The following is a 4,781-nucleotide window of genomic DNA, read 5'->3' on the forward strand; positions in this document are numbered from 1 at the left end:
GTAACATCTTTGGTGCCTAAGGCAACATCGTGTTTTAACTTGTTTATATGTTGCCTTAGCTTGCTAATGCAACAGAAAGAGAGATCAGTTTTAACTTGTTTTTTATATTACCTTAGAGTTTTAAAATGTTTTTAAGAAAGTGGGCCCCACGGTGGGACCCACTAGCTGGTATGGCAAGTATGGGGCCCACAATACTGAGTTGCCTTGATGACGTGGCAAGTGGGCCCATAGAACCTAATGTAACACTTTGAGAAGCTGTTGTAACATTATAACTAGCCTAATAAAACATTTTAAACATAATATGGTAATAGTTTAGGAGGCTATTGTAACACTTTAGCACAAAAAAATTTAAATGCTTACTCTGTAAACTGAAGAATCCCAATTATACAATTTCATAACTGCAAAATAATGCATCCAACCCAAACATTAAATATCCAAATATACAACCAAATTAAACATCCAAACTAACTATAATCACTACTGGTATGTCTCTGAAAGATGACTCTTTTATTTTCTTGAGCAGATCATAGCATGTCATTCCAGGCATACAATAGTCTGTTATAATATGATTCACTGCCATTTCCTGAAATCAAAAAGACCAAGTTTTAACAATCCAGAAGTGCATATAACTCGACCCTTTTGCAGTTGTAGCTTTAAATAAATAAAATGAGTACCTGTTGATTTATTGGAGATGTAAATGCTTTGTTGGGACTGATTTGTTCATCATCTTCATGTAATCCAAGAAATTCTAAAGCTTTACTACCAAAATCAACTGTTGTAACTGCCATAAAAAACAATCAGAACCACTGTAACTGCCATAAAAAACAATCAGAACCAAAAAATCTAAACTAATAATAAAAATCTAATCTTTTCTATTTAACTTGGTAGTAATAACAATTCCAATGTAAAGTACCTTGGAAAGATGAGGTTTTGAGAAGCCTTTCAATAAGCTTTCTAAGAATGATGTTGTCATCAACAACTAAAACATGAAACTTTGACTCTGTAGCTGATCCCGTTTCAGGAATTTAGGATTCAAGAATGGTAATAAAATTGTACAAGTTGGAGATAATATAATAAAAAAATTCTACAATAATGTCCTCGAGTTTATTTAGCGTTTTAACATAAAAATGTTTATATAAATTCCGGTCATGGAAATAATAGTAAAGCCATTCTACTAGGTGAACATCTCAACCGCTTAACAGGTACCTGGTTCCCGGAAGTTTGCAAGATTCTTTCCTGTTCATCGATGGACTCTCCGATCCTCTAAACTACTGTTCTAGCACTCTCAATTTCAGGACAAGCAAAAGATCTTTCGTGGTTGACTCCCTTTTTTGCATCTTCTGAAGCCTGCATGAAATTGTAAATAATAATTTTTTTTCAATATAAAGCATTTCCACCACACCAACTAACAAGTAAATCACACCGACCACATTCCAAAATCTAGAGGGTATGTCAAACTTTTAAAATTTATATGAGAATTTTAGATTGTAAAAACCTTTTAACCTGGTATTCTACAAATTAAGAGGTTCTATTTATTTAAGTACCGCCATGTCTTATACTGTTAAAGTTTGATGAAGATGCAATGATTGTTGTATCACATCAACCATAGCCACAGGCCACAACAACTAGAAAGGAAACAGAAAGACATCTCTTAACAAATCAGCGAATGACAACTTTTTTGTGGAGAAGATTGTGACACTATATTTGAAAAACCTGTTTTTGATAGGCATAAAGAATGAATCTAAAACTCCATTTCCAATCTCACCGCATTAGTAAAGAGAAATTGTGAAAAATCTCGCTACATTGAGTTATTCAGTGAACTTTGTATACACTAACATACATACATTCTCCTTGAGCACCAGACAAGTTACTTAAAGTTGATGTCAAATTCTGGAGTCTTTTATTAGTTGGTTCTAAATACTTCTAAATGCTTATTAAGTACTTCCTTTGAATTACAAGCTCTGAGCACAGTCTCATCACTGGAAACAACTTCAGTATGCACCTAACAGTAAAAGGAGAAATAGTAACATTTCCAACATCATACTATATGTAGTCGATCAATATCTATAGTTGTTTTTGTAATACAGAGATTTTCACATATCTAAATATACAATTGCAAATAGAAAAATATTGTTGGTAAGATCAGACTATATGGAAAGACATCTCGCAAAGAGTAATTCTAAACACAACATTTTAAATGCAAAAGACAAATAACCAGCCCATATTAGATTAATATATTTGCAGTAGACTGCACTAGTGCAGCTCGACTAGTCAAACTATTGTCTTGTGAAATATTACTTTTCATTATCTTAAGCTTACATTATTTAAATAGAACAATAGAGCATATGACCAACTGAAGTTCAGGATGTGATAAAGTATTTGAGTACCTTGTACTTTTCTTCCGGCGAAGGAAAAATTAAGAATGGATTGAGTTCTTCTTCCTTTTGTTTTGGCAAGGGAGCAGGATCAACATAATTTTTCTCCCGAATAAAATGAAAGTAAGAGACCCTTGCAGATATTTTATAACACTTCGAATGAAAAAAATATGTTCACCTCCACTTTCGATGGCTTTTCTTTAATGGTCTCACAATCTGAAGCAGTCCTTTCACCAAGTAGTGAATTTAATTTTGCATCGATGTGTTTCTGGAAGAAGCATCAAAGCTTTTGGATGAGTATCATGCTTTATCTGTTGCTTTGTTCCGCAAAAATAAATAATAATATTAGAACCTTAACAGTTTTTGGATCCGCCCATGGCTGCCTCCTCCGGACATGAAAGAGACCAATAGGCATAAGAGACCTATTTCAAAGTGTTCAAGTGTCCGAGCAAATATGCATTGTGCAAAAGATGAAATACAGCTATATTTTGGATTTTCTCTCCAACAGACAGCAGAGACCTCTTTGAATGAATTAATGTATAGCTTACCAGACATTTTACAAAAGGTACTGAAGAAAAAGACTTAGCATTAAGCATAAAACACAACAGTCTCCTAAAAAGCCGTCCAAATTTTCGTTGTCTACATGACCACAACAACAATATGAAAAACATGAGGCTGGTGTACCACATAAAAATGCAGCAAGAAAGTATAAATCAAGCAATTCAGCATAACAGGCATGACAACTAATGTTTGTAATTTGATAGCAGAAAATCAAGAGAAACCATGCTTATTTTTTCTCCTGAATTACGTCTATACAGGTTTCGAAAGTACAAGAATATAGTTAGTTATAGGGAGTGATTTGGAACCCAAGAAAATGAGAACCAACAAAAACATGTTTATCACAAGAATGCAGTTATAAGGGAGTGATTTGAAACCCCATAAAATTAGAGACAACAAAAAACAAACAAAGGTAAACAAAGGCATTCAACTCAAACGAAACTGAATTATAAACAACATGAATCACATCCACAAACAGATAAAGTACTCAAATCAAAGATAATAAGATAAAAGATTGAATTTAATTAGTGTATCAATCTATTAATGCAGTACATAGATAGAGAGAAAGAGAGACATAGAGAGAGAGAAAGAGAGAGAAAGAGAGAGATAGGGACAAAGACACAGGGAGATAGAGGGAGAGAGAGACTAAACACACAACTGCGCACACAAAACCCAAATAAAACAAAGCCCTAACTAAAAAGTACCACAGATAAAGCCTTCAAATGCAAACCCAAATTCGAGCACCTGAAATCAAAGAGATAGAGAGCGATTAGATAAATAATTAAAATTTAAAAGACCTAATTGAAGCACCGAAGCCTCGATCCCCAATTCAATTGAATCCTAATTAGAAAAGCAAATCCCTATTTACTTACCAGAGATTGATAATGGTGGCGAGTGAAAGATAAAATTGAGGGAGATTGATAAAGATAGAGAGAGTTCAGCGCGAGAGAGGTTAACGGGAGAGAGAGAGAATTTGAGTGTGTGAATTGCGAGAAAGTGAGAGAGATTGTCTGAGTGTAGGGAAAAATTTCAAATTTTGTGAAATATTGGGCGGCTATAGCCCAATAATTTTACCGCTTCTCAGCCGAAAGCAACTTGCCGCTCTGTCCAAACATTCCTATATTTATATATTTATATTTTATTTCTTTAATAGTATTTTTATTATAAAAGATTAAAAGTCATTTTAATTAAAAAAGTAATTACTTATATATATTTTACTACAAATATAATTCGTATATTTAAAATATTTTATATTATATATTTTTAGAAGTTATATTTGAGTACTTATATTAACATTCTTTTAAAATTAATCTAAAGTAATATTTAAGTTAAAAAACATTATATTTATATTTTAAACTCTAAACTAACACTTTTACAAAAATGTTGCAAGCTGCAACACTTTTTAACTAATGTAACATCGTGTTTTTGGCTAAGATAACATAAAAAAATACAATGTTAAATTAGCTCATAACTGGCGTATCTAGGGTAACATATTATGTAACATTCTTTAGAGAGGGGATTGCGATAGGCTATCTATGGCGTAGTGTATTGGGCTTGACTATGATGCCATGAATGACAAAAAAAAGACAGTAGGTGATAAAGGGAAAGCAAAGAAAACTGAGAATGCTCCAACCTTTTTCAAAGAGGTTAATGCACCTATATTCAAAGCATGTGAAGTTAACTTCAGTGAAGAAGAATTGATTATCAAGCAAGAAATTGCTGATGAAGATAAAGAGAAGAAAACTGAAGAATCAGTTCAGTCTTCCAATACTGAAGAGAAGCTTATGAATAAACAAAGTCCCAAGACTCCTGTTAAAGAAACCAAAACTAAAGATGCAAGAAAGAAAA

At 32.8% G+C, this 4,781-nt stretch overlaps 1 long non-coding RNA gene across 5 annotated transcripts; it reads right to left on the reverse strand.

Moving 5' to 3' along the window:
* Positions 1-333: 333 nt before the first annotated feature.
* On the reverse strand, positions 334-4,001 carry LOC141692714 (uncharacterized). Of its 5 annotated transcripts, none has more exons than XR_012562877.1 (6): positions 3,806-4,001; positions 2,728-3,677; positions 2,388-2,643; positions 1,207-1,347; positions 675-781; positions 334-583 (listed from the first exon to the last, which is right to left on the reverse strand). It is a non-coding gene; the product is annotated as an uncharacterized LOC141692714 (long non-coding RNA). The 5 variants fall into 5 exon arrangements; XR_012562880.1 differs by adding an exon at positions 914-1,000 and having other exon boundaries at positions 2,388-3,677; XR_012562879.1 differs by adding an exon at positions 914-1,006 and having other exon boundaries at positions 2,388-3,677.
* Between the last annotated feature and the right edge of the window lie 780 nt (positions 4,002-4,781).

Source organism: Apium graveolens, chromosome 10 (genome assembly GCF_009905375.1).
Source record: "Apium graveolens cultivar Ventura chromosome 10, ASM990537v1, whole genome shotgun sequence".
In the NCBI taxonomy this organism is placed as follows: domain Eukaryota; kingdom Viridiplantae; phylum Streptophyta; class Magnoliopsida; order Apiales; family Apiaceae; genus Apium; species Apium graveolens.